This window comes from Lucilia cuprina, chromosome 2 (genome assembly GCF_022045245.1).
Source record: "Lucilia cuprina isolate Lc7/37 chromosome 2, ASM2204524v1, whole genome shotgun sequence".
Taxonomy (NCBI): Eukaryota; Metazoa; Arthropoda; class Insecta; order Diptera; family Calliphoridae; genus Lucilia; species Lucilia cuprina.
In genome coordinates, this window is record NC_060950.1 from 65,993,022 (window position 1) to 66,002,898 (window position 9,877).

Here is a 9,877-nt window from a genome sequence, read left to right on the forward strand (position 1 = left end):
TTATATTTTCACTCAAAATATGGAATTTTGATGGGAAATATAAGTGATCACAGATTTTCTTTATTTTCGCCCTAGCTCCTCTAGTTTAGCCAGAAAATGCACTTTTATGTTTTTACTCAAAATATGGAATTTTGATGGGAAATATAAGTGATCACAGATTTTCTTTAGTTTTGCCCTAGCTCCTCTAGTTTAGCCAGAAAATGCACTTTTGTGTTTTCACTCAAAAAAACGAATTTTGGTAGGAAATATAAGTGATCACAGATTTTCATTATTTTGGCCCTAGCTCCTCTAGTTTAGCCAGAAAATGCACTTTTACGTTTTCACCCAAAAAATCGAATTTTGATGGGAAATATAAGTGATCACAGATTTTCTTTAGTTTTGCCCTAGCTCCTCTAGTTTAGCCAGAAAATGCACTTTTGTGTTTTCACTCCAAAAATCGAGTTTTGATGGGAAATATAAGTGATCACAGAATTTCATTATTTTGGCCCTAGCTCCTCTAGTTTAGCCAGAAAATGCACTTTTACGTTTTCACCCAAAAAATCGAATTTTGATGGGAAATATAAGTGATCACAGATTTTCTTTAGTTTTGCCCTAGCTCCTCTAGTTTAGCCAGAAAATGCACTTTTGTGTTTTCACTCCAAAAATCGAGTTTTGATGGGAAATATAAGTGATCACAGAATTTCATTATTTTGGCCCTAGCTCCTCTAGTTTAGCCAGAAAATGCACTTTTGTGTTTTCACTCAAAAAACCGAATTTGATGGCAAATATAAGTCATCACAGTTTTTCATTATTTTGGCCCTAGCTCTTCTAGTTTAGCCAGAAAATGCACTTTTACGTTTTCACCAAAAAAAAAAAAAAAACGAATTTTGGTTGGAAATATAAGTGATCACAGATTTTCTTTATTTTTGCCCTAGCTCCTCTAGTTTAGCCAGAAAATGCACTTTTGTGTTTTCACTCAAAAAACGAATTTTGGTAGGAAATATAAGTGATCACAGATTTTCATTATTTTGGCCCTAGCTCCTCTAGTTTAGCCAGAAAATGCACTTTTATGTTTTCACCCAAAAAATCGAATTTTGATGGGAAATATAAGTGATCACAGATTTTCATTATTTTGGCCCTAGCTCCTCTAGTTTAGCCAGAAAATGCACTTTTATGTTTTCACTCAAAAAAACGAATTTTGATGGGAAATATAAGTGATCACAGATTTTCTTTATTTTCGCCCTAGCTCCTCTAGTTTAGCCAGAAAATGCACTTTTACGTTTTCACCCAAAAAATCGAATTTTGATGGGAAATATAAGTGATCACAGTTTTTTTTTTTAGTTTTGCCCTAGCTCCTCTAGTTTAGCCAGAAAATGCACTTTTACGTTTTCACCCAAAAAATCGAATTTTGATGGGAAATATAAGTGATCACAGATTTTCATTATTTTTGCCCTAGCTCCTCTAGTTTAGCCAGAAAATGCACTTTATGTTTTCACTCAAAAAACCGAGTTTTGATGGGAAATATAACTGATCACAGATTTTCTTTATTTTCGCCCTAGTTCCTCTAGTTTAGCCAGAAAATGCACTTTTGTGGTTTCACTCAAAAAAACGAATTTTGATGGGAAATATAAGTGATCACAGATTTTCTTTATTTTCGCCCTAGTTCCTCTAGTTTAGCCAGAAAATGCACTTTTATGTTTTCACTCAAAAAACCGAGTTTTGATGGGAAATATAAGTGATCACAGATTTTCTTTATTTTCGCCCTAGCTCCTCTAGTTTAGCCAGAAAATGCACTTTTATGTTTTCACTCAAAAAACCGAATTTGATGGCAAATATAAGTGATCACAGATTTTCTTTATTTTTGCCCTAGCTCCTCTAGTTTAGCCAGAAAATGCACTTTTATGTTTTCACTCAAAAAACCGAATTTGATGGCAAATATAAGTGATCACAGATTTTCATTATTTTGGCCCTAGCTCCTCTAGTTTAGCCAGAAAATGCACTTTTATGTTTTCACCCAAAAATCGAATTTTGATGGGAAATATAAGTGATCACAGATTTTCTTTATTTTCGCCCTAGCTCCTCTAATTCAGCCAGAAAATGCACTTTTATGTTTTCACTCAAAAAAACGAATTTTGATGGGAAATATAAGTGATCACAGATTTTCATTATTTTGGCCCTAGCTCCTCTAGTTTAGCCAGAAAATGCACTTTTATGTTTTCACTCAAAAAACCGAGTTTTGATTGGAAATATAAGTGATCACAGATTTTCTTTATTTTCGCCCTAGCTCCTCTAGTTTAGCCAGAAAATGCACTTTTATGTTTGCACTCAAAAAACCGAATTTGATGGCAAATATAAGTGGTCACAGATTTTCATTATTTTGGCCCTAGCTCCTCTAGTTTAGCCAGAAAATGCACTTTTATGTTTTCACTCAAAAAATTGAATTTTGATGGGAAATATAAGTGATCACAGATTTTCTTTATTTTCGCCCTAGCTCCTCTAGTTTAGCAAGAAATGCACTTTTACGTTTTCACCCAAAAAATCGAATTTTGATAAGAAATATAAGTGATCACAGATTTTCTTTATTTTTGCCCTAGCTCCTCTAGTTTAGCCACAAAATGCACTTTTATGTTTTCACTCAAAAAATTGAATTTTGACGGGAAATGTAAGTGATCACAGATTTTCTTTATTTTTGCCCTAGCTCCTCTAGTTTAGCCAGAAAATGCACTTTTATGTTTTCACTCAAAAAACCGAATTTTGATGGGAAATATAAGTGATCACAGATTTTCTTTATTTTCGCCCTAGCTCCTCTAGTTTAGCCAGAAAATGGACTTTTGTGTTTTCACTCAAAAAAACGAATTTTGATGGAAAATATAAGTGATCACAGATTTTCATTATTTTGGCCCTAGCTCCTCTAGTTTAGCCAGAAAATGCACTTTTATGTTTTCACTCAAAAAACCGAATTTGATGGCAAATATAAGTGATCACAGAATTTCATTATTTTGGCCCTAGCTCTTCTAGTTTAACCAGAAAATGCACTTTTACGTTTTCACCCAAAAATCGAATTTTGATGGGAAATATAAGTGATCACAGATTTTCTTTATTTTGGCCCTAGCTCCTCTAGTTTAGCCAGAAAATGGACTTTTATGTTTTCACTCAAAAAAACGAATTTTGATGGGAAATATAAGTGATCACAGATTTTCATTATTTTGGCCCTAGCTCCTCTAGTTTAGCCAGAAAATGCACTTTTATGTTTTCACTCAAAAAATTGAATTTTGATGGGAAATATAAGTGATCACAGATTTTTATTATTTTGGCCCTAGCTCCTCTAGTTTAGCCAGAAAATGCACTTTTATGTTTTCACTCAAAAAACCGAGTTTTGATGGGAAATATAAGTGATCACAGATTTTCTTTATTTTCGCCCTAGCTCCTCTAGTTTAGCCAGAAAATGCACTTTTACGTTTTCACCCAAAAAATCGAATTTTGATGGGAAATATAAGTGATCACAGATTTTCTTTATTTTCGCCCTAGCTCCTCTAGTTTAGCCAGAAAATGCACTTTTGTGTTTTCACTCAAAAAAAAAAAAATGAATTTTGATGGGAAATATAAGTGATCACAGAATTTCATTATTTTGGCCCTAGCTCCTCTAGTTTAGCCAGAAAATGCACTTTTATGTTTTCACTCAAAAAATTGAATTTTGATGGGAAATATAAGTGATCACAGATTTTCTTTATTTTCGCCCTAGCTCCTCTAGTTTAGCCAGAAAATGCACTTTTGTGTTTTCACTCAAAAAAAAAAAAAAAATGAATTTTGATGGGAAATATAAGTGATCACAGATTTTCATTATTTTGGCCCTAGCTCCTCTAGTTTAGCCAGAAAATGCACTTTTACGTTTTCACCCAAAAAATCGAATTTTGATGGGAAATATAAGTGATCACAGATTTTCTTTATTTTCGCCCTAGCTCCTCTGGTTTAGCCAGAAAATGCACTTTTGTGTTTTCACTCAAAAAAACGAATTTTGATGGGAAATATAAGTGATCACAGATTTTCATTATTTTGGCCCTAGCTCCTCTAGTTTAGCCAGAAAATGCACTTTTATGTTTTCACTCAAAAAACCGAATTTGATGGCAAATATAAGTGATCACAGATTTTCATTATTTTGGCCCTAGCTCCTCTAGTTTAGCCAGAAAATGCACTTTTATGTTTTCACTCAAAAAATCGAGTTTTGATAAGAAATATAAGTGATCACAGATTTTCTTTATTTTCGCCCTAGTTCCTCTAGTTTAGCCAGAAAACGCACTTTTATGTTTTCACTCAAAAAACCGAGTTTTGATTGGAAATATAAGTGATCACAGATTTTCTTTATTTTCGCCCTAGCTCCTCTAGTTTAGCCAGAAAATGCACTTTTATGTTTTTACTCAAAAAATCGAATTTTGATGGGAAATAAAAGTGATCACAGATTTTCTTTATTTTCGCCCTAGCTCCTCTAGTTTAGCCAGAAAATGCACTTTTGTGTTTTCACTCAAAAAAACGAATTTTGATGGAAAATATAAGTGATCACAGATTTTCATTATTTTGGCCCTAGCTCCTCTAGTTTAGCCAGAAAATGCACTTTTATGTTTTCACTCAAAAAACCGAATTTGATGGCAAATATAAGTGATCACAGAATTTCATTATTTTGGCCCTAGCTCTTCTAGTTTAGCCAGAAAATGCACTTTTACGTTTTCACCCAAAAATCGAATTTTGATGGGAAATATAAGTGATCACAGATTTTCTGTATTTTGGCCCTAGCTCCTCTAGTTTAGCCAGAAAATGGACTTTTATGTTTTCACTCAAAAAAACGAATTTTGATGGGAAATATAAGTGATCACAGATTTTCATTATTTTGGCCCTAGCTCCTCTAGTTTAGCCACAAAATGCACTTTTATGTTTTCACTCAAAAAACCGAGTTTTGATGGGAAATATAAGTGATCACAGATTTTCTTTATTTTCGCCCTAGCTCCTCTAGTTTAGCCAGAAAATGCACTTTTATGTTTATGTTTTCACTCAAAAATTTTGATGGGAAATATAAGTGATCACAGATTTTCATTATTTTGGCCCTAGCTCCTCTAGTTTAGCCAGAAAATGCACTTTTATGTTTTCACTCAAAAAGCCGAGTTTGATGGCAAATATAAGTGATCACAGATTTTCATTATTTTGGCCCTAGCTCCTCTAGTTTAGCCAGAAAATGCACTTTTATGTTTTCACTCAAAAAATCGAGTTTTGATAAGAAATATAAGTGATCACAGATTTTCTTTATTTTTGCCCTAGCTCCTCTAGTTTAGCCAGAAAATGCACTTTTAAGTTTTCACTCAAAAAATTGAATTTTGATGGGAAATATAAGTGATCACAGATTTTCTTTATTTTTGCCCTAGCTCCTCTAGTTTAGCCAGAAAATGCACTTTTGTGTTTTCACTCAAAAAACCGAATTTTGATGGGAAATATAAGTGATCACAGATTTTATTTATTTTCGCCCTAGCTCCTCTAGATTAGCCAGAAAATGCACTTTTATGTTTTCACTCAAAAAACCGAATTTGATGGCAAATATAAGTGATCACAGATTTTCATTATTTTGGCCCTAGCTCCTCTAGTTTAGCCAGAAAATGCACTTTTATGTTTTCACTCAAAAAATTGAATTTTGATGGGAAATATAAGTGATCACAGATTTTCTTTATTTTTGGCCTAGCTCCTCTAGTTTAGCCAGAAAATGCACTTTTATGTTTTCACTCAAAAAATTGAATTTTGATGGGAAATATAAGTGATCACAGATTTTCTTTATTTTCGCCCTAGCTCCTCTAGTTTAGCCAGAAAATGCACTTTTGTGTTTTCACTCAAAAAAACGAATTTTGATGGGAAATATAAGTGATCACAGATTTTCATTATTTTGGCCCTAGCTCCTCTAGTTTAGCCAGAAAATGCACTTTTATGTTTTCACTCAAAAACCGAATTTGATGGCAAATATAAGTGATCACAGATTTTCATTATTTTGGCCCTAGCTCCTCTAGTTTAGCCAGAAAATGCACTTTTATGTTTTCACTCAAAAAATCGAGTCTTGATAAGAAATATAACTGATCACAGATTTTCTTTATTTTCGCCCTAGTTCCTCTAGTTTAGCCAGAAAATGCACTTTTATGTTTTCACTCAAAAAACCGAGTTTTGATTGGAAATATAAGTGATCACAGATTTTCTTTAGTTTTGCCCTAGCTCCTCTAGTTTAGCCAGAAAATGCACTTTTATGTTTTCACTCAAAAAATTGAATTTTGATGGGAAATATAAGTGATCACAGATTTTCTTTATTTTCGCCCTAGCTCCTCTAGTTTAGCCAGAAAATGCACTTTTATGTTTTCACTCAAAAAATTGAATTTTGATGGGAAATATAAGTGATCACAGATTTTCTTTATTTTTGCCCTAGCTCCTCTAGTTTAGCCAGAAAATGCACTTTTACGTTTTCACCCAAAAAATCGAATTTTGATGGGAAATATAAGTGATCACAGATTTTCTTTATTTTCGCCCTAGCTCCTCTAGTTTAGCCAGAAAATGCACTTTTGTGTTTTTACTCAAAAAAACGAATTTTGATGGGAAATATAAGTGATCACAGATTTTCATTATTTTGGCCCTAGCTCCTCTAGTTTAGCCAGAAAATGCACTTTTATGTTTTCACTCAAAAAACCGAATTTGATGGCAAATATAAGTGATCACAGATTTTCATTATTTTGGCCCTAGCTCCTCTAGTTTAGCCAGAAAATGCACTTTTATGTTTTCATTAAAAAAATCGAGTTTTGATAAGAAATATAAGTGATCACAGATTTTCTTTATTTTCGCCCTAGTTCCTCTAGTTTAGCCAGAAAATGCACTTTTATGTTTTCACTCAAAAAACCGAGTTTGGATTGGAAATATAAGTGATCACAGATTTTCTTTAGTTTTGCCCTAGCTCCTCTAGTTTAGCCAGAAAATGCACTTTTATGTTTTCACTCAAAAAACCAAATTTGATGGCAAATATAAGTGATCACAGATTTTCATTATTTTGGCCCTAGCTCCTCTAGTTTAGCCAGAAAATGCACTTTTACGTTTTCACCCAAAAATCGAATTTTGATGGGAAATATAAGTGATCACAGATTTTCATTATTTTGGCCCTAGCTCCTCTAGTTTAGCCAGAAAATGCACTTTTATGTTTTCACTCAAAAAGCCGAGTTTTGATTGGAAATATAAGTGATCACAGATTTTCTTTATTTTCGCCCTAGCTCCTCTAGTTTAGCCAGAAAATGCACTTTTATGTTTTCACTCAAAAAACCGAATTTGATGGCAAATATAAGTGATCCCAGATTTTCATTATTTTGGCCCTAGCTCCTCTAGTTTAGCCAGAAAATGCACTTTTATGTTTTCACTCAAAAAATCGAGTTTTGATAAGAAATATAAGTGATCACAGATTTTCTTTATTTTTGCCCTAGCTCCTCTAGTTTAACCAGAAAATGCACTTTTGTGTTTTCACTCAAAAAAACGAATTTTGATGGGAAATATAAGTGATCACAGATTTTCTTTATTTTCGCCCTAGTTCCTCTAGTTTAGCCAGAAAATGCACTTTTATGTTTTTACTCAAAAAACCGAGTTTTGATTGGAAATATAAGTGATCACAGTTTTTCTTTAGTTTTGCCCTAGCTCCTCTAGTTTAGCCAGAAAATGCACTTTTATGTTTTCACTCAAAAATCGAATTTCGATTGGAAATGTAAGTGATCACAGATTTTCATTATTTTGGCCCTAGCTTCTCTAGTTTAGCCAGAAAATGCACTTTTAGGTTTTCACTCAAAAAATTAAATTTTTATGCGAAATGTAATTTCGTCTAGTTTAGAAAGAAAATGCAATGTTTTCACCCAAAAAACCTAATTTTGATGGGAAATGTAAGTGATCACAGATTTTCATTATTTTGGCCCTAGCTCCTCTAGTTTAGCCAGAAAATGGACTTTTATGTTTTCACTCAAAAGAACCCAATTTTGATGGGTAATATAAGTGATCGCAGTTATTCAATTCTAACACATTTGTTAGAAGTTTAATCTGTTTCACTTTTATTCTATTGTTCGTCTAACAAACAAACAATTTAGTGCCTTACGGGTCATTTGATTTAGGAATGAAAAAAAAAACTTTGTACTCACTAACCGTGTTTTATTTCTTTAGAAGAATTTGTTATTGTAGTTTTGACGATGATGTTTTTTTATTATTCGTAAAAAAAATCTTGTATAAATTTCAGTTAAAGATCAGTTAAGAGAGATAATTTATTGTTACATTGTTAAGAAAACGAAAAAAAAACAACTACTTCGGATTCTTTAAATTGAAAGGTAGACAACAAATTGAAACTAATAACGAACACTGTAGTAAGAAACAGTGGTTTGCCGAGAAGAAAATGTCTAAGAAAGATTAGTTAAAGATCTATACTGCTACTTTACTATAGAATTTTAGATTCTTATAATTTTGCCAGATATAAAATATATTTTGGCTGATCTCTCATGGTAGATCTCTCAGAGTAGTTTGTGCTGTGCTTCTTATAAAACCATATTTTTTACCACTGTTCCAACTTTTATGCTTGCAATATCACAATACGAGTGGCAGTTTTTTTTCCTTATTTATTTGTCTATTCAATAATGATGATCTTTTGTTTTTATTAAATGGTGTTAGTAGTTATTATACTTGTTGATCGTTGTATTTCCTCTAAGTAGTTTTTAGTCACTTTAGCCTTTTAATAAACTAAAAGATAAAATGATCATTATGATTATTCTCATTTTCAATGGCTAGAAATAAAAAAACTGTTGACCACATTATAATAAATTTTAAAAATGATTTCCTTTTAGACATGTCTATTGTTTTTGTGACTCTGTTAAGTGTTAGAGGCAGGTATAGATCACGCAACTGAAGTAGAACTGAACTAGCACTGAACTAGAACTTAACTACAACTGAACTACACCTGAACTAGAACTGAACTAGAACTGAACTAGAACTGAACTAGAACTGAACTAGAACTGAACTAGAACTGAACTAGAACTGAACTAGAACTGAACTAGAACTGAACTAGAACTGAACTAGAACTGAACTAGAACTGAACTAGAACTGAACTAGAACTGAACTAGAACTGAACTAGAACTGAACTAGAACTGAACTAGAACTGAACTAGAACTGAACTAGAACTGAACTAGAACTGAACTAGAACTGAACTAGAACTGAACTAGAACTGAACTAGAACTGAACTAGAACTGAACTAGAACTGAACTAGAACTGAACTAGAACTGAACTAGAACTGAACTAGAACTGAACTAGAACTGAACTAGAACTGAACTAGAACTGAACTAGAACTGAACTAGAACTGAACTAGAACTGAACTAGAACTGAACTAGAGCAAAACTAGAACAGAATTAGAACAGAACTAGAGCAGAACTAGAATAGAACTAGAACTAAAACAGAACTAGAACAGAACTAAAACAGAACTAAAGCAGAACTAAAACAGAACTAACACTGAACTAGCACTGACCTTAAATTGAACTAGAACTAAACTGACTTCAGCAGAAATAGAACATAATAGAATGGAACTGAACATTAACATGAACTAGAACTGAATTAGAACAAAACTAGAACTCGTTTTAAACCGAAAATTGACCTTGGTTTTTTGCACCCTGAAGATCACATGCTAAGCTGCTTATGTTCTCTTTTTTTCAACATTATAATCTAGTTACCTTACATTTGTTTCTACTATTAAACACTCCCAATAAAATAAATCATCATTTATCGTTTTCACGATCACTAAGTAAAGCGATTAATCTGGTACAGACTAAAAATAACCAACAACACCAAAAAAAAATGCCAAGTTAAGTAATAGAAT